Source organism: Tamandua tetradactyla, chromosome 2, assembly GCF_023851605.1.
Source record: "Tamandua tetradactyla isolate mTamTet1 chromosome 2, mTamTet1.pri, whole genome shotgun sequence".
NCBI lineage: Eukaryota > Metazoa > Chordata > Mammalia > Pilosa > Myrmecophagidae > Tamandua > Tamandua tetradactyla.
Genome location: NC_135328.1, coordinates 194,683,578 through 194,704,624, shown reverse-complemented (window position 1 = coordinate 194,704,624; position 21,047 = coordinate 194,683,578). Strand labels below are relative to the sequence as shown.

The window sequence follows — 21,047 nt, the reverse complement described above, 5'->3', positions numbered from 1 at the left end:
TTTTTTAATCCATTCTGCCAGTCTATGTCTTTTAATTGGGGAATTCAGTCCATTAACATTTAGAGTTATTACTGTTTGGATAATATTTTCCTCTACCATTTTGCCTTTTGTATTATATATATCATATCTGACTTTCCTTCTTTCTACACTCTTCTCCATGCCTCTCTCTTCTGTCTTTTTGTATCTGACTCTAGTGCTTCCTTTAGTATTTCTTGCAGAGCTGGTCTCTTGGTCACAAATTCTCTCAGTGACTTTTTGTCTGAGAATGTTTTAATTTCTCCCTCATTTTTGAAGGACAATTTTGCTGGATATAGGAGTCTTGGCTGGCAGTTTTTCTCTTTTAGTAACTTAAATATTTCATCCCACTGTCTTCTAGCTTCCATGGTTTCTGCTGAGAAATCTACACATAGTCTTATTGGGTTTCCCTTGTATGTGATGGATTGCTTCTCTCTTGCTGCTTTCAAGATCCTCTCTTTCTCTTTGACCTCTGACATTCTAACTAGTAAGTGTGTTGGGGAACGCCTATTTGTGTCTAATCTCTTTGGGGTGTGCTGCACTTCTTGGATCTGTAATTTTAGGTCTTTCATAAGAGTTGGGAAATTTTCAGTGATAATTTCTTCCATTAGTTTTTCTCCTCCTTTTCCCTTCTCTTCTCCTTCTGGGACACCCACTACATGTATATTTGTATGGTTCACATTGTCCTTGAGTTCCCTGATACCTTGTTCAAATTTTTCCATTCTTTTCCGGATAGTTTCTGTTTCTTTTTGGAATTCAGATGTTTCATCCTCCAAATCACTAATTCTATCTTTTGTCTCTTTAAATCTGTCATTGTAGGTATCCATTGTTTTTTCCATCTTTTCTACTTTATCTTTCACTTCCATAAGTTCTGTGATTTGTTTTTTCAGTTTTTCTATTTCTTCTTTATGTTCAACCCATGTCTTCTTCATGTCCTCCCTCAATTTATCGATTTCGTTTTTGAAGAGGTTTTCCATTTCTGTTCGTATATTCAGCATTAGTTGTTTCAGCTCCTGTATCTCATTTGAACTATTGGTTTCTTTGTTTGACTGGGCCATATGTTCAATATTCTGAGCGTGATCCGTTATCTTCTGCTGGCGTCTGGGCATTTAGTCAGATTTCCCTGGGTGTTCGACCCCACAGGTTGAAAGATTTTTCTGTGCAATCTCTGGGTTCTGTTTTTCTTATCCTGCCCAGTAGGTGGCGCTCGTGGCACACGTTTGTCTACGGGTTCCACCAGTGAAAGTTGCTGTGGGTCCTTTAACTCTGGAAAATTCTCGCCGTAGGGGAGGTTCGGCAGCCGAAGCGTCTTGGAAGAGTGCCAGCCGGCCTGGGGTTCCGAATGCGGGGAGGGTCGCCGGTCGCCGCAGCACGGGAGAGCGTCCGGCCGAATTAGCTAGTCGGCCCGGGGCGCCAAGCGTGGCGGGAGGGCGCCAGCTGTCGCAGCCCGGGAAAGTGCACTGTTCCCAGCCGGACGGGGGAGTCACGTGTTTGGAAGGGATCCCCCGGTCACTGTTCTCTGCAGTCTGGGGATTTCCGACCCAACTCTCTCAGTTGGTCCGGGGGGCCTCGCGTGGTGGGGGCACCAGCCGCCATGGCCTAAGGGGACCACCTGTCCAATTCTACCAGCTGGCCTGGGAAGGTGGAAGGGAGGGACTCCGGTCGCTTGCCATCCCACCCAGGAAAGCCCGTGCCCCTTGGTGATCTCACCGGAGCTGGTTCTCCCAGATAGTCAGCCGTTCCAGGATGGGGTACGCCGTCCCTTTGATCTCCCTCGTGGCTTCAGGAGCTGCTCTGTATTATCTCCACTCCCCCAGTAGCTGTTCTGGAGGAGGAAAGGTGAGGGTGGCAAGGCTGTCGAGACTGGTGGCGGAGGAGCCAGTGAAGGCGGAAGAGGGGAGAGGAGGGCGGGCGGGTCCGCTGCTGCGGGGCGTGGGCGCTGCGTGGTGGGCCAGCGGACAAAAGAGGGAAGAGGAGGGCAGGCGGGTCTGCTGCTGCGGGGCGTGGGCGCCGCGCGGCGGGCCGGCGGACAAAAGAGGGAATTTTACGTCTTTCATAAGAGTTGGGAAAATTTTAGTGATTATTTCCTCCATTAGTTTTTCTCCTCCTTTTCCCTTCTCTTCTCCTTCTGGGATACCCACAACAGGTATATTCATGTGTTTCATATTGTCTTTCAATTCCCTGAGTCCCTGCTCATATTTTTCCTTTTTTTTCCCCCATATTTTCTTTTTCTTGCCAGATTTCAGATGTTCCATCCTCTAGTTCACTACTATGTTCTGTCTCTCGAAATCTACCATTGTAGGTTTCCCATTGTTTTTTTCATCTCTTCTGCCATGACTTTCATTCCCATAAGTTCTGTGATTTGTTTTTTTCAGACTTTCAATTTCTTCTTTTTGTTCATTCCTTGCCTTCTTTATATCCTCCCTCAATTCACTGATTTGTTTTTGATGAGGTTTTCCATGTCTGTTCATATATTCTGAATTAATTGTTTCAGCTCCTGTATCTAATTTGAATTGTTGGTTTGTTCCTTTGACTGGGCCATATCTTCAATTTTCCTAGTGTGATTTGTTATTTTTTGCTGGTGTCTAGGCATTTAGTTACCTTGATTAGTTTATTCTGGAGATTGCTTTCACTTCTTTTACCTAGGGTTTTCTTGCTGGATGAGTTTGTTGTCTATCTGTTCTTTGACATTCAGTTCAGCTTTTTCTGGATTTCTAGCTTAAGTTTTGTTTAATAGAGGAGAATTTTTCAGTTCTTGTTTTCTTGTTGCTTGCCCTGCTTGTACAGTGCCTCCCCCCCCCCCCCACTTAGGAGGGTCTACTTAGGTATTATAGACCCCAGCCAGATTTTCCCATACCAAACTGGCCTCCTTTCAGGAGGAAAGAGTCACCTGCATTGGTTTTCCCTGGGGGTGAGACCCAGCAGGTTGAAAGACTTTCCTGTGAAGTCTCTGGGCTCTGTTTTTCTTATCCTGCCCAGTATGTGGTGCTTGTCTGCCTGCAGGTCCCACCAGCAGAAGATGATGTGGTACCTTTAACTTTGGCTGGAGGTGTGGTGGAGACAGAGGAGAGGTTGTAGGCTGGTTTTAATGGCTTCAAATTACCAAGTCTTGGTGTCTGAATTCCTTAAGGGAGGGATTCCACTTGAGTTGGGCTTCACCCCTCCCCTGGGGAAGGCACAGGCTCCAGACAAGCCCCCAAACGAGTTTGTTTCTGCCTATGCCTGGGGCAGTTGCAGCCTGAGAAGTCCTGCCGCTATATCCAAAGGCAGTCAAGCCTTTGTAGAAACACAGCCACAAAACCTCTGCTTCCTTCTTTTTTTTTTTTTTTCTTTTTCTGTCAGTCCTGCCCCCTTGGCACCAGGGCAAAAATGAACAACCTTCACTTTGACCAGGTTCTCCTGAGCTGGGGGCATATTTTTAGTAGTCAGAATTTGTTCATTAATTCCACAATGAATTATTGGCATTTCGTTGGGCTCGGCCCCTGCTGCTGGTGAAGTCTCTTTTCTTACCCCTCTGGGAAGCAGCCTGTGGGGGAGGGGCACCGGCCGCCACAGCTTGGGGAACTCACAGTTCTGGGGGTCTCGCAGCCAGTCCAGCTGGTCCAGACTGGGGTATGCTGTGTGTCTGATTACTCACATGGGCCCAGGAGCTGTTCTGTACTGTTTCTGGTTATTTAGTAGTTGTTCTGGAGGATGAACTAAAATGTGCACATTGTTAAGCTGTCACCTTGACCCAGAAGTCTGGGGACCTGCCGCTATTTATGTTTTAATAATGATTTGTTTACTATGGTTATTATTGCAAAGGTATTACTGGAAAATATAATTTTAACAAATGTGACCTATTCCACAGCATTTTCTATGCCTATCATTTCCAATCTCTAGGCCCATTAGAAAAGTTTTCAATGAGTGTGGTGGAATTTACCTATGCCCTTCTTTTAATTATTCCCAGTTATTAGATCTATTTCACTTAAAGCTGTGACTGGGACAATTAGAAAAAGTCTTTGCCTTTTCCCCAAAGTAGCCCTCTGGTAGCCCTCTGCTGCCTTAGGGAAATTCCAAGAGTGGTTTCTTTCTAATGCCCATGGTTGGTTCACAGTAATTACAAAACTAAGGCTTTGAAACTTGCTACCCAGATGGTATTTTTCTTTTTCTCTTGGACATCAGGAGTACTAATTCATAATTTTATCTAAAAGCACTCATTTATTTTTTAAGCAATTCCAATAGAGCTCTTAAAGAATATTTTGTTAATTTGCTATTGCTATCCAAAGGTATGAGAATATATACTGAACAAGCAGACAGATATAAACAGAAAGAACATTATTTTATCCCATTTCTGCCCTTTCGCAGAACAATTATACAGCCATTCTCAGGCCATTTCTCCCTTGATACTAACTCATATTGAGGCCAGACTGTATTACAGAAATAAAAATTTTTCTCATAGAGTCATAATTAAAATCTTTCCAAATTTTCAATGCAGCCCAAAGAGTCCCATTTGAAAGAATTTCCATAATCAGTAACCAATTAGGAACACTCAACCAATAGAAATGCAGTAAGACACCAACTAACAAATTTCGAGACACTTAACACTTACTCCATAGTTACATAACACACCTATTAATAACTAGACCAAACACATATAATAACAATTAAACAAGCATTAAACACTTACTATACCGAGGTAACAAATCAGTTAGTTAAACGAGCATACTTAACTTCATTAAATACCAATTAATTGTTGGATGACTTATTTTCCAGGAATACACTCAACAGAAAAATTCAGAGCTGGGTTTAAAACCCTGTACAGACAAACACAGGACAGGGCCTCAAACCCCACACAGAATGGTATCCAGAAAACAGAAAGGCATAGAGGTCAGAGCAAGGAGCAAGGGGAACCATTCTGGAAACAGAACCTGCCATACTAACCTCCTGATCCACTCACCCAGTCAGATGTCTAGACTTGGAACTGGAAATGGTTTCTCTCTTTGAAACATTTTTTTTTAATTGTGAAAAATAACATGTACAAACAAAAATTTCAAAGTGCACCTCAACAATTAGTGGCAGAACAGATTTCATAGTATGGTATGGGTTACAATTCCACAATTTTAGGTTTTTACTTCTAGCTGCTCCAAGGCATTGGGGATTAAAAGAAATATCAACAAACCAACTCACCTGGGACAGAACAGTCTCTTCAATAAATGGTGCCTAGAGAACTGGATATCCATATGTAAAAGAATGAAAGAGGACCCGTATCTCACACCTTATACAAAAGTTAACTCAAAATGGATCAAAGATCTAAACATTAGGTCTAAGACCATAAAACAGTTAGAGGAAAATGTAGGGAGATATCTTACGAATCTTACAACTGGAGGCAGTTTTATGGACCTTAAACCTAAAGTAAGAGCACTGAAGAAAGAAATAAATAAATGGGAGCTCCTCAAAATTAAACACTTTTGTGCATCAAAGAACTTCATCAAGAAAGTAGAAAGACAGCCTACACAATGGGAGACAATATTTGGAAATGACATATCAGATAAAGGTCTAGTATCCAGAATTTATAAAGAGATTGTTCAACTCAACAACAAAAAGACAGCCAACCCAATTACAAAATGGGAAAAAGACTTGAACAGACACCTACCAGAAGAGGAAATACGGATGGCCAAGAGGCACATGAAGAGATGCTCAATATCCCTGGCCATTAGAGAAATGCAAATCAAAACCACAATGAGATATCATCTCACACCCACCAGAATGGCCATTATCAACAAAACAGAAAATGACAGGTGCTGGAGAGGATGCGGAGAAAAAGGCACACTTATCCACTGTTGGTGGGAATGTCAAATGGTGCAACCACTGTGGAAGGCAGTTTGGTGGTTCCTCAAAAAGCTGAATATAGAATTGCCATACAACCCAGCAATACCATTGCTAGGTATCTACTCAAAGGACTTAAGGGCAAAGACACAAACGGACATTTGCACACCAATGTTTATAGCAGTGTTATTTACAATTGCAAAGAGATGGAAACAGCCAAAATCTCCATCAACAGAAGAATGGCTAAACAAACTGTGGTATATACATACGATGGAATATTATGCAGCTTTAAGACAAGATAAACTTATGAAGCATGTAATAACATGGATGGACCTAGAGAATATTATGCTGAGTGAATCCAGCCAAAAACTAAAGGACAAATACTGTATGGTCCCACTGATGTGAACGGACATTCGAGAATAAACTTGAAATATGTCATTGGTAACAGAGTCCAGCAGGAGTTAGAAACAGGGTAAGACAATGGGTAACTGAAGGTGAAGGGATACAGACTGTGCAACAGGACTAGATACAAAAACTCAAAAATGGACAGCACAATAATACCTAATTGTAAAGTAATCATGTTAAAACACTGAATCAAGCTGCATCTGAGCTTTAGGGTTTTTTTTTTTTTTTTTTCTTTACTATTATTACTACTTTTATTTCTTTTCTCTATATTAACATTTTATATCTTTTTCTGTTGTGTTGCTAGTTCCTCTAAACCGATGCAAATGTACTAAGAAACGATGATCATGCATCTATGTGATGATGTTAAGAATTACTGAGTGCATATGTAGAATGGTATGATTTCTAAATGTTGTGTTAATTTCTTTTTTTTTTCTTTCCGTTAATAAAAAAAAAAAGAAATATCAATATAAGAATTCAGCAATCATACTCATTTGTTAAATCCTATCCTCCCTTTTATAATTCCACCTTCTCCTTTGATCTTTCTCCTAATCTTTAGGGATATTTGAGTTATGCCCATTTTAACTTTTTCACATTGGAAAGGGCTGATAATATTGGATAGAGGAACAGAACTAGTTGATGTTCTGGAGAGGCTAGTCTCTCTGGGTTTCAGGACTTATCTGGTCTAGGAACTCATTTGGAGGTTTCTGGAAGTAATCATGATTAGGGCATGAAATCTTTTCCCTAGGTGTTCTTTAGGGTTGGCAGGAATGGTTGTGGTTGCAGTTTGGTAAACCTTGATAAGTAGCAATGTTTAGCTGAAGCTTGCATAAGAGCACCTCCAGAGTAGCCTCTAGACTCCATTTGAACTCTCTCAGCCACTGATACCTAACTTGTTGCAATTCTTTTCCCCCTTTCAGTCAGGATGGCATTGTCGATCCTGCAGTGGCAAGGCCAGGCTCATCCCTGGGAGTCATATCCCACGTCGCCTGGATGTCATGTCCCATGTAAGGTGGAGGGTAATTATTTCACTTGCAGAGTTGGGCTTAGAGAGAGGCCTCATATGAGCAACAAAAGAGGTCCTCTGGAAGTAACTCTTAGGCATAATGATAGGTAGACATAGCCACTCTGCTACAGAAGTAAAGTTTCACAAGAACGAGTCTCAAGATCAAGGGATTGGCCATTGATTGGGAGTCCTTAGTGTTTGAGAGAGTTATCAGCAGTTTCCCTGGTGGTAAAGTTTAATAGTTCTATATTTTTTCTCCAGTCTCTCAAGGGACGTTTTAATTATCTGCTCAACATACTCTGGGATATATCCAGGCATTATATTAAGCTATACAGAAAACAAGCTTTTATTCCCATTCTAGCGTCCCTGTGATTGGGTTGTTTAAATGATCTATTCAGACAGGTTGAGTTAGATTATGTGTTACAAAAAATGTGGGTTTTGGATAAAATAAGCCTCTCCTTTGGTCTCATAGAAAAGGTGAAGTTCTAAAATACAGATGTCTTCCTTACCCCAGTATTCTGATTTACCTTAGTCCTAATCTGATTGGCTTCATTCTTTGAAGCTTCATAAGGCACTCAAAGGGCTCTGGAGTACTGGCAGAATAGAGAAAAACTCAATGCCAAGCCTCTGGGCTGGGTAATGTCCAGCGGCTGCAAAAGGCTTGGCTTCCATGTTCACCTGCTCTGTTTTGGGCAGGTGGACTCCTTAGGAATCTCTGTCCCATCTGGGTTGCTAAATTATTACTGGACAAAGGGGTGAAGTCTTTGCCCAATGCACTCAATGACCAATTCCTGAGGGTTTCAAAGAGGAAAAGAGTTTATTGCTAGAAGCAAAGCAGGAGAACAGATTGCCTATCATTAGGCCATTAAAACTAGCCTACAACCTCTCCTCTGTCTCCACCATGCCCCCGGCAGGGAGAGTCCGCCAAAGTTAAAGGTACTGCATCATCTTATGCTGGTGGGACCTGCAGGCAGACAAATGCCACATACTGGGCAGGATAAGACAAACAGAGCCCAGAGACTTCACAGGAAAGTCTACTGTCTCCCCAAATGGCAGCAAATCTGATGGTTTCTATAGTTTTAAAAGATGGACAGTAACTACTCTGCAAGTGAAATCATTGCCCTCCCCACTATGTGGGACATGACATCCAGGGGTGAAAGTCTCCCTGCCGATGTGGGAGATGACTCCCAGGGAAGAATCCCACCCTGGCAGTATGGAAGCAACAATTCCACCCTGACCAAAAGGGGAAAAGGAAGTGTAACTAATAAAGTATCAGTGGCAGAGAGAATTCAAAGAGTTGACAGGCTACTCTGGAGGTTGCTCTTATGCAAGCTTCAGTTAGACATTACTACCTATCATACCCTGCCAAACCCTAGCCAGGACCATTTCAGCCAATACTAAAGAACATCTAAGGCAATATATAAGATTCCACAAGGGATCCATGCACTAGAGTAACTTTCCAGAAACCTACAACCTCCAGATGGGTCCCTGGTCCAGATAAGTCCTGAAACTTAGAGGGCACAGTCTTTCCAGAATATCAGATAGTTCCATCTCCCTACCCTATATTAATGACTGACCTTCCCAATATGAAAAAGTTAGAATGGCCATAGCCCAAACACCGTAAAGAGAGGAAGAGAAAGATCAAAGGTGGTGGTAGAGTTATACAGTGAAGACAGGATTTAACAAATGAATATGATTGTTGAATTATTAAATTGATATCTCTTTTAGTCTCCAGTATCTTAGAGCAGCTAGAAGTAAAAACCTAAAATTGTGGAATTGTAACCTATTTCAAACTCTGAAATATGTTCAACTCATTGTGGTGCTGTGCTTTGAAATTTGTTGCTTTTTTGTATATATGCTATTTTTCACAAAAAAAAAGAAGGAAAATAAGTCAATTGTGATGATAAAAAAGTATTTAAGCCTTCTAACCTCCTATATTCTGGAGTACCTAGAAGGAAAAAAATCTGAGAGGATCATATGGTAGCCCATGACAAACTCTGGGATCTGTCCTGTAACTACTTATTGAAGAGCGTTTTGAAAACGATTGCTTTTTCATTTCCTTGCTTTGTATATATGTTATACCATACAATAAAAAAGTTTTTTTTTTTAAAAAAGGGGAGCTTTTCTGAGTACATTACAATCCAAATAATTTTATTAAAAAAAAAAAAAGATGGGTAGACTTTAGGATAATGAGTACAATGGCTCCAGATGATGTAATTAGAGGTAATCTAATTATTGAGTATGTGCAGATTGATTGCATGCTTAGTCACAGAACATATGTAAGAAAATGGTGGTCTTAATATAATGATAGGCATGATATTTAGTATTATAATGAGGTATAGGTGATTTATGGGCTAAAATCTAAGCTACTGCGCATGTTAGGTGGGCCCATTTTGGTTAGATTCAGCTTCTGCTATCAATATAACTTTGGAGTTGGGATAGGTTAGTTCTGGGTTGACCCAAGGTCCTTCATGAACAAACATTACAGACTGTCTTTAGAGATCACAAACTCCAAATTTAAAAAAAAAAAAAAAAAGATCAAATGGGTACAAGTAAGGGTCAGTCACAAGATTTTCACAATCATAAGTGCACAAGATAAAGGCCATACAATCATTATCAGAGATCAAGGTGGTTGGATTACAGTTCAAAGATTTCAGGAACTTCCCTCTGTCTACTCCAATATACCAGAAAGCAAAAAGGAATATTTACATAATGATTCAGCAACCATAATGGTCCCTTAAATACTAATTTCTTGGTTACGGTACTAATTTTAAAAATATTAACTCATTATTTTAAAAAGTAATGTTATATACTATATTCATTAAACTGGCTAAAGGTCATTTGGACAATTTGGACAATGTCAAATTCTCCAAAGGCTGTGGAGCAACTGGAACTCTCATACATTCCTGGCTGGAATGTAAAATTGTAGAAGCACTGTAGAGAACTTTTGGCAGTTTCCTGTAAAGTTAAACATACATCTTCCCTATGACCCATCAATTCCACTCTTTTATTCAAAAGAAATAAAAACTTACATCCACCAAAAGATTTGCATAAGAATATTTATAGCAACTTCATTAATAAACACCCCATGCTGAAAACAATCTAAAGCCCATCAACAGAAAAATGGATAAACAAATTATAGTAGTCATATAATGAAAACACACTCATCAATGAAAAATAACAAACTTGGAATCACAGAACATGAATGAATTTCAAAAAGATTATGCTGAATGAAAGACGTCAGACTAAAAAAAAAGTGCATACTGCATGTTTAATTTGTTTTAAGTTCTAGAACAGGTGAATTTTATATATGGTGGTAGAACTCATAACTGGTTTCCTGGGGTGGGGGTGGGGTGGAGAGTCATCTGGAAGGGGCCTGTTTCAATTTGCTAAAGCTAAGGATATGGATTATACCAGAGATGGACTGGTTTTTACAGTGGGGATTCATTAATTTACAGCTCCATGGCCATAAAAATGTCCATAACAAGGGATCAACAGATGATGCTTTCTCCCTGAAGCTTGACTCCAGGCGATCCACAGATCCTTTGTCACACGGCCAGGCACATGGAGATGCCTGCTGGTCTCTTCCTTCTCTCCTGGGTTTCACTGCTTCCAGCTTTTGGCTTCTTCTGTTTTCTGTGTTCTCTCTCTGCTTCTGCACATCCTTCTCTAAGCCTCTCTGGCTTTTTTCTGGGTCTTCTCTGTCTTCTCCCCTCCTATAAAGGACTCCAGTAAGAGGATTAAGGCCCACCCTGAACGCGTTGGGTGACATCTCAATTTAAAATCCTACTCACAATTTGTCCACATCCAGAAAGTGGATTAGTTTTAAGAATATGATCTTTTCTGGGGTACATATGGCTTCAAACCAAGGTAATTTTCTAAAGAGCTGGAATATATACTCTGTTAAGGATATGAGTTACAGGAGTATTGGCCTTTGTCAAAACTCATAGAACTGCATGTTTAAGATCTGTGCATTTCATTAAATGTAAGTTATACCTCATTTAAAAAAATTAATTGCAAATGCAATAAGGGAAGTCACTGCATAACACAGAAATGTGTGACAAGGGGGACTCTGTGTAAGTGTGTTTGTAGGAAAGAGAGATTTCAAAGAGGACTCAATGGGGACTAGAAAATGTTCATACAAAGTGGAATGGGAAAGGGGGTGGACTTGACGTGAATGTTAGGTTTCTTCAATGGAGACCTTCCAAAACAACGTGTCTAAGTTTCGCTTTGTGCCTACAGCTTTCATATTTTTGTTTTCATATTTAATTCAATCCACACAGTGACCCTTCCTTATCAGCATTCTGGCTTCCATTTACATTCAGGGAGGTGAAAGGACTTACTCAAGGCCAACAGCTAGGACTAAGCAGAAGTCAGGTTTTAGGGCTGCATCTTTGATGTCAGTTTCCCGGTGGCATAACCTGAAGTGGTAACCGCAGACTCCCCTGGGGGAAGGGGGCGTGGAGGGGGGGGGCGCGGCTGGAGCAAAGGAATGACCTGTGGCACAGGAGAAGAATCGACTAGTCGGCTGGCAAACGCCACCTCCCCAGCCGCCAGCCTGCAGGTCTCCAGAGGGGGTTTGGGGAGGGATGTTTAAGTCTGGCTCCGCTTTGCCGCCTCAGTGGCTCTGGGGACCCATGCCTGTGGGCTCCAGAATAAAGACGTGTCCACGGGGCTTGGGGGACGCGCCCCGAGTCGGGGGTGAGGAGGGCGGGAAGCGGCAGGCCCCGAGGGGAAAGCCCAGGCCTGCGATAAGGGACGCGGCAAGCGGCGGGATGAGGCCTCAGCGGCGGAGAGGGGGCCGGGGAGGGGCGGGGCGGGAGCAGCGCGGCCAGAGTTGCCGGTGAGGGGGCGGGGGAGCAGCGGCGAGGGGCGGGGCTCCGGGTGGGGGGCGGGGCTCGAGTCGGAGGAGAGCGGAGAGAGCAGGGTGGGGTGGGGCGGAACCGAATTTAGGGGAGACCAGGAGGCTGGAAGGGGGCCCCCCGAGGGGGAGAGAGAGGGGGAGGGGGAGGGAGGGGCCGCTGCGGATTACAGCCCAGCCAGCTGCACCCCACCGAGGCTGCTGGCCCTGAGCTGCTCCGCTCTCAGCTGGATCCCGGAGCAAGTCCCTCGTGGCCATGTCTCCTTTTCCTGTTCTGTGAGATAGATGACCATGGCCATTCTTGTTTCGCAGGGTTGTTGTGAGAGTGGGTTGAGAAGATGAAAGTGAAGAGGAAGGCTTATTCATTATCACCTTAATTGACATTTATTTTGCACTTACTGTGCTTCGTGCAGTTAAGATGGGTGATGTTATCATCCCCATCTTACAGCTGAGAGAACTGAGGCTCAGAAGAGTGCATGTGACGTGCCCATATTCACACAACTAGTAAGTAGCAGAACCGGTACTTAAACCTGGGGTCTGATTTAACATTTTTGAAGTTTTCTGACTTCAGAGCCCATGCTCTTAACCACCATGTCATTACTGTCTAAATGTTTATTCACTCACTCATCCATTCATTCAAAAAATATTTAGTGATCTGTGCTAGGCCATGTGCTGGATTTAAAGAATGCAGTGAATAAGTTACAGTTTCTACACAAATGAAACTTACAGTCCAGTTCAAAAATGGTGAGCAATTAATGACTAGCTGATCACTTAAAACTGTGATGGATACATAGGTGTGAAAGTATAGAGAAAAACCCAAGGGACCTAACCTAAACTGAGCAGTGAGTACCTACTATGTGTTATTTGCAAAACCTTTTATGATTTGACTTGGGTCTCCTGCCCACTTAAGACCTAGATGTGATTTATTTGAACACTGTATTAATCAAGATTCTGTTGATTGCAAGTGACAGAAACCTACCACAAACTAAAGCAAAAAAGAAAACAGAAAGAAAAAAAAGGTCAGGCTGGGAGGAGAGGTTGGAATGGATTTACTGACAAAGTCTACAAATACATTAGCTTTAGGTATGACTGGATCCAGGGGCTCAAGAGAGATTTTAAGGGCCCCATCTCTGTCATCACTGCTCAATTATCTTTCTATGTAGCCCAGCAAGATGGCTTAAAAATAGCTTTGGGTTTTCATTGACTTCACAGCTGTCAGTCCCAGAAGAAGAGAGATCTTACTTCCCAATGGCTCCAGCATAAGAAAAATCTTGGGAGGAATCTGATCCACTTGGCTTAGGTCATGTGCCCATCCCTGAACCAAACTTTCTGGGCTCTAATGGGCCAAATGTGGTTCACCTGCCCACCCTCAAAGCAAAGGGGTGGTTCTCAGATTTTGCCCTGCCTAAACCACAAGTAATGGAGAAAGGAGTTTCTTCAAGGGAAGGGATACTAGATCTGCAACCTGTCCACTTCAAACCCCACTCTATGCTGTGCAAAAGTCCAAAGCCCTCCTGGGGGCTTACTTTCTCATGGTCATCCCTTAATCTAGGCTCTTTCTTCTAGGTGCTGCCTGGGGTCTGCTCAGCTTCAACCCACCTTCTTCTTCAGTTTCCACCACCCAACCCCACCCTTCCCACAGCATTCATGGGGATGGCAGATTTTATTGGAGATACTGGAGTCACAGGGAGGGAGATTATTTAAAGTCAGGGAGGATATCAATTAAAAATCGCACAGTATGGAAAAATTTCCTGGCAGCAATGCAAGAGGCAGAACAAGATTTAGAGTATACCATCTTTTGTGGAAGAAAGGGAGAATAATAATATGTATTTGTATTTCTATTTTTAAAAACACTGATCGATTGATGCAGAAAAGGCATTTGGCAAAATTCAACACCCTTTCTTGCTGAAAGCACTTCAAAGGATAGGAATAGAAGAGAACTTCCTCAACATGATAAAGGGGATATATGAAAAACCCACAGCTAACATCATCCTCAATGGGGGAAAACTGAAAACTTTCCCCCTAAGATCAGGAACAAGACAAGGATGTCCACTATCACCATTGTTATTCAACATTGTGTTGGAAGTTCTAGCCAGAGCAATTAGATAAGAAAAAGAAATTCAAGGCATCAAAATTGGAAAGGAAGAAGTAAAACTCTCACTGTTTGCAGATGATATGATACTATATGTTGAAAATTCCAAAAAATTTACAGCAAAACTACTATAGCTAATAAATGAGTACAGAAAAGTGGCAAGTTATGAGGTCAACACTCAAAAATCTGTAGTGTTTTTATACACTAGTAATGAACAATCTGAGGGGGAATCAAGAAAAAAATTCCATTTACAATTGCAACAAAAAGAATAAAATATTTAGGAATAAATTTAACTAAGGATACAAAAGACCTGTACAAAGAAAACTACAAGAAATTGTTAAAAGAAATCACAGAAGACTTAAATAAATGTAAGGGCATACTGTGTTCATGGATTGGAAGGCTAAATATAGTTAAGATGTCAATTCTACTTAAATTGATTTATAGATTCAATGCAATATCAATTAAAATCCCAAAAACTTACTTTGCAGAAATAGAAAAACCAATAACCAAATTTATCTGGAAGGGCAGGGTGGCCCAAATAGCTACAAATATCCTGAGAAAGAAAAATGAAGTTGGAGGTCTCACACTACCTGTTTTAAGGCATATTATGAAGCTACAGTGGTCAAAACAGCATGGTACTGGCATAAAGATAGATGTACTGGCGAATGGAATTGAACAGAGTGTTCAGATATAGACCCTCTTATCTATGGACAGTTGATCTTTGATAAGGCAGTCAAGCCAACTCGCCTAGGACAGAACAGTTTCTTCAATAAACGGTGCCTGGAGAACTGGATATCCACATGCAAAAGAATGAAAGAGGATTCATATCTCACACCCTATCCAAAAATTAACTCAAAGTGGATCAAAGACCTAAACATCAGGTCAAAGATCATAAAACTTTTAGAAGAAAATGTAGGGAAATATCTTATAGATCTTTTACTAGGAGGCAGTTTCCTAGATCTTACATCCAAATCATGAGCATTGAAGAAAGAAATAGATAAATGGGAACTCTTCGAAATTAAACACTTTTGTGCATCAAAGAACTTTGTCAAGAAAGTAAAAAGACAGCCCTTACAATGGGAGACAATATTTGGAAATGATATATCAGATAAGGGTCTAGTATCCAGAATATATAAAGAGATTGTTGAACTCAACAACAAAAAAGACAAACAACCCAATCACAAAATGGGCAAAAGATATGAACAGACACTTCTCAGAAGAGGAAATACAAATGGCTAAAAGGCACATGAAAAGATGCTCAACTTCCCTGGCTATTACGGAAATGCAAATCAAAACCACAATGAGATATCATCTCACACCCACCAGAATGGCCATTATCAATAAAACAGAAAGTGACAAGTGCTGGAGAGGATGTGGAGAAACAAGCACACTTGTCCACTGCTGCTGGGAATGTAAAATGATACAACCGCTGTGGAAGGCAGTTTGGCGGTTCCTCAGAAAGCTAAGTATAGAATTGTCATATGATCCGGCAATACCATGCTAGGTATCTATTCACAGGACATGAGGGCAAGAACACAAATGGACATTTGCATGCCAATGTTTACAGCACCATTATTTACAATTGCCAAGAGATGGAAACAGCCCAAATGTGCATCAATAGACGAGTGGTTAAACAAGCTGTGGGATATACATATGATGGAATATTACACAGCTATAAGACAGAATAAAGTCATGAAGCATATAACAACATGGATGGACCTTGAGGACATTATGCTGAGTGAGATTAGCCAGAAACAAAAGGACAAATACTGTATGGTCTCACTGATATGAACTAATATTAATGAATGAACTTGGAGGATTTCAGTTAAGAACAGAGACCATCAGGAGATAGAAATAGGGTAGATTTTGGGTATTGGAGATGAAGGGATACACATTGTGCAACAGGACTGATCATAAAAATTCAGAAATGGATAGCACAATCCTACCTAATTGTACCACAGTAATGTTAGTACACTGAATGAAGCTGAATGTGAGAATGATAGAGGGAAGAGGGCTGGGGTCACATATGAAACTAGAAGGAAAGATATACAATAAAGACTGAGATGGTATAATCTAAGAATGCCTAGAGTGTACAATGATAGTGACTAAATGTACAAATTTAAAAATGTTTTGGCATGAGGAAGAACAAAGGAAAGTCAATATTGCAGGGTATTGAAAATAGATGGAAATTCATATTTTAAAACTTTAACTTATGTGTGAGACTAAAGCAAAAAGTTTTTATCTGGTACAAAATTTATATTTTGACTACTGCGTTTCCTAATATAACTTATATGGACAGTTAATTTGAAAACCATAAATACACGGAATCTTGAATAGGGCATGAGATTTTGTAGTTTGCGCAGAGTGATGCCCCGTTAAATCCCAGAGTGATCTGAACAGTAAATAAAAAAGTATTTGCAAAGTCCCCTTGGGGGAACAGCGAGATAGGTTGAATAGGCCGATCCCCTCATTCTTCGGGTTTGTTCATGTGAAACTTATACCCGCAAAGGATAGACTAAGCCAACTTAAAATTAGGCCTAAGAGTCACCCCCAGAGAACCTCTTCTGTTGCCCAGAAGTGGCCTATCTCTCTCAGCCAACACGGCAAGCAAACTCACCGCCCTCCCCCTCTCTACATAGGAATGACTCCCAGGGATGTAAACCTCTCGGAAACGTGGGACAGAAATCCTAGAATGAGCTGGGACTCAGCATCAAGGGATTGAGAAAATCTTCTCGACTGAAAGGGGGAAGAGAGAAATAAGACAAAATAAAATCAGTGGCTGAGAGATTCCAGAGTCAAGAGGTTATACTGGAGGTTATTCTTACGCATTTTACAGATATCCCCTTTTTAGTTTAAGGTATATTAGAGAGGCTGGAGGGAAGTGCCTGAAACTGTAGAGCTGTGTTCCAGTAGCCATGTTTCTTGAAAATGAATGTATAATGATATAGCTCTTGCAATGTGACTGTGATTGTTAAAACCTTGTGTCTGATGCTCCTTTTATCTACGATATTGACAAATGAGTAAAAAATATGGATTAAAAATAAATAAATAATAGGGAGAGCAAATGTTAAAATAAATTGAGTAGACTGAAATACTAGTGAACAATGAAAGGGAGTGGTAAGGGGTATAAAAAAATAGGGGGACCAAAGGTTAAAATATATTGAGTAGATGGAAATACTAGTGGTCAATGAAAGAGAGGGGTAAGGGGTATGGTACTATGAGTTTTTTGTTTTTTCTTTTTATTTCTTTTTCTGGAGTGATGCAAATCTAAAAAATGATCATGGTGGTGAATATACTACTATGTGATGATATTGTGCACCATTGATTGTACACCATGCACGGAATGTTTGTATGTTAACAATGTCCATGTATTTTTGTTGTTTTGGTTTGATAAAAAAAAATTTAAAAAAAACCACACACACTGAAAAGTCCTACTAGAAACTAATAAAAACAGTTACCTATAGATAGTGGGAATGGGGAACAGGGTAGACAGAGATTTAAAATGGTTTTGAATCATATAATACACATACTACACTCAAAAATACTCACCATTGCTAGGTATCTACTCAAAGGACTTAAGGGCAAAGACACAAATGGACATTTGCACACCAATGTTTATAGCAGCATTATTTACAATTGCAAAGAGATGGAAACAGCCAAAATGTCCATCAACAGAAGAATGGCTAAACAAACTGTGGTATATACATACGATGGAATATTATGCAGCTTTAAGACAAGATAAACTTATGAAGCATGTAATAACATGGATGGACCTAGAGAATATTATGCTGAGTGAGTACAGCCAAAAACTAAAGGACAAATACTGTATGGTCCCACTGATGTGAACGGACATTCGAGAATAAACTTGAAATATGTCATTGGTAACAGAGTCCAGCAGGAGTTAGAAACAGGGTAAGATAATGGGTAACTGAAGGTGAAGGGATACAGACTGTGCAACAGGACTAGATACAAAAATTCAAAAATGGACAGCACAATAATACCTAATTGTAAAGTAATCATGTTAAAACACTGAATGAAGCTGCATCTGAGCTATAGGGTTTTTTTTTTTTTTTTACTATTATTACTACTTTTATTTCTTTTCTCTATATTAACATTTTATATCTTTTTCTGTTGTGTTGCTAGTTCCTCTAAACTGATGCAAATGTACTAAGAAACGATGATCATGCATCTATGTGATGATGTTAAGAATTACTGAGTGCATATATAGAATGGTATGATTTCTAAATGTTGTGTTAATTTCTTTTTTTTTTTCTTTCCGTTAATAAAAAAAAAAAAATACTCACCAGTCAGACACTGGAGGACTTTCATTGGCAGCCATACCCTCGGATTTGTGCCCTTGCATTTTAGCATCTTCTGATTGTAAAAGAGGTGCCTCAGTTTCTTAGGGCTTCTGTAAGAAAGAACCACGACTGTATGATTTAAAACAACAGAAATTTTTTGTCTCAGTTCTGAAGTCCACAAGTCTTAAATCAAGGGCCATAGGCCATCTGAAATCTGTAGGGAGAGTCCTTCTTTGCCTCTTCTAGCTTCTGGTGTTCACCTTGGCATTCCTTGGCTTGTAGTTGCCTCACTGCCTCCTCTCTTTCCACATGGCCTTCTCCCTAGTGTCTCTCAGCTGTCTACTCTTCTCTTTCCTTCTTAAAAGGACACTAGTCATACTGGATTAAGGGACCACTCAACTTCATTTTGACCTCATTTTAGCTGAACCAATTCCATCTGAAATGACCTTTTTTCCAAATAAGATTATATTCAAGGGACTTGGGGTTAGGACTTGCAGGCACCTTTTTTGGGGGTGGGGGGAGAAGGGGGGAGATACAATTCAACAATTCAACTCATAAGGGCAGGAAAACTCGAAGGCAAATTTTCCTAAAACTCACAGTCTACGGAGATAGGGGATGTGCAGAGAGCCTACTAAGAAGCGCAGCTTCCAGTTTTTGTGTGTAAATTAAGCATGAAGGGTAAAACAGTCGCTGACACACAGCTGCACTCAATAAATGCTAATACGGCTCTGCTGAACAGGAGCTCCTTAAGGGCAGGGGTTGTATCTGTCTCCTCTCCGTGCCACAGCTCTTCCATGGAGGGGAGGACTCAGCGAATGTTTGTTAGCCGAGATGGAAACTTCCCCTAAAATTCAATGTGTCTCAAGTAATGAGGAAAAGAAAGAGCATTTCTGGCCAGGCGTAGAGGCGAAAGCCAAGAGGCAGAAATACCTGATTGATTTAAGGAAGGAGGAAGAGACTGGGAGGCTGGGGAGATGGAGACGGAGTCTGTCATTGTCATTGGTTGATGGTCTCCTCCGCATCCCTCTCCCACCTTCCTTCCAGGCTTGGCTCCGACTTGTGTTTGGAGATTCACAGTTTTCCCTCCCCACTGGGATACTGGTGTGGGGATGGGGCTACCTCCTCAGCTCCCGGGATGAAGAGGAGCTCAGGGCCTGGCTGGGCCTGGCTAATCATGACGTCACATTCTCTTGGCTGTGGTGATTGGCTCATACCTGGGCACATGACCCACTCTGATCCAATCAGAGCAAGGTTCAGAAGGTCCGCGGGCCTGGTGGTGGCGGAAGCAGTCTATCAGCCTGAGGTCTCACCTGTCTGAGACTAAACCAACCGCCAACCCAGAGGCCTTGTCTCTGAGAACTGAAGAGAGAAAGAAATCAGTCTTTGGTAATATTGCTTGAGAGCCTGCAGGCAGATCTACTGCTGGGTTGTTGAGCTGTGGAGACTGTAACCTAGGGCTTCCATTGATGGCACGTGGGCTTTCAGTCACATGACTCGTGAGGTTGGAAAGTGGGTGAAGCCAACAGTCTGAGAAGAGCCTTGAATGCCAGCATGAGGCCCTATTGTCGGTACCTCTGTCTTTCCAGGTAGGAGCAGACCCTGCCTCATGCAGGCCTGAGCACGTGGAGGTGGAGAGACAGAACAGTGTGGAGTGGCTAGCAGGAGGGGAGCAGACAGTGGAGGTGCAGAGACCTTGGGAATGGGGAGCCGCTGTGGTCAGGATTCTAACTAGACATTGCAGGCACCCAAAGCCAGAGGGCGTGGAGTGAAGGGTTCCCACACTGGTCAAGTGCCCCATGATGAGCCATGGACCTATTTAATTTTCATGACAACCTGCAAGCCAGCACTGTTACCATGCCTTTCTCTAGATGATGAAATTGTGGCCTGGCAAGGTTTATGTAAATGCTGGAGTTGAAAATTGAACCTTGGTTTCTCTGATTTTAAATGGCAGGCTCTTTTCATTAGATGCCAACTGTCCTTTTGAGAAGCCAGTCCCTGAGACAGGGCTGAAGGAAACAGGAATAAACAAAGAGCCCCATTAGCTCTAGAAGCTTATCTGTCTTGTTCACCCTGTCTTCCTATTACTTAACTGACTGGTACATTTTTTTTACATGGACAGTTATCGGAAATCGAACCCGGGTCCTCAGGCTTGGCAGGCAAGCATTCTTACCTACTGAGCCACCGTGGCCTGCCCTGGCTGGTACATATTTACTAAAAGAGAGAGAGAGAGAGAAACAAGAGAAAGGGAGAGAGGAGGAGGAGGAGGAAGGGAGGAGGAGGAGGAAGGGAGGAGGAGGAGGAAGAGGAAAGATGGGGGATAAAGAAGGAAGGAGAAGGGAGACAGGGAAAAGGAGAGTCATGGACTTCTGGACCAAAAAGGTCCACAGTCTTTTGCTTGGCATTTAAAGCCTCACACTGTGACCTCAACCCTGTTCTGGAATTTTCTTTGTCCACACTGCACTTGAAATAGGGTCCTTTATAAGTTGAAATAGCCACAGTACCTACCCTGCCCTCGGAGCAGTGGGAGTGCTTCTCACAGTGGAAGTTTGGCCTGGATGGTCT

The 21,047-nt window shown here is 41.6% G+C and overlaps 1 long non-coding RNA gene across 1 annotated transcript in view; it reads right to left on the bottom strand.

The window, feature by feature from the left end:
- The window catches only part of LOC143663951 (uncharacterized), a 105,862-nt gene extending 86,214 nt beyond the window's left edge, over positions 1-19,648 (bottom strand). The window contains exons 1-2 of the long non-coding RNA XR_013166244.1: positions 19,416-19,648; positions 18,489-18,595 (exon numbers count right to left, since the gene is read on the bottom strand). This is a non-coding gene — a long non-coding RNA (uncharacterized LOC143663951). The remainder of the gene's footprint in view (positions 1-18,488; positions 18,596-19,415) is intronic.
- Positions 19,649-21,047: the final 1,399 nt, after the last annotated feature.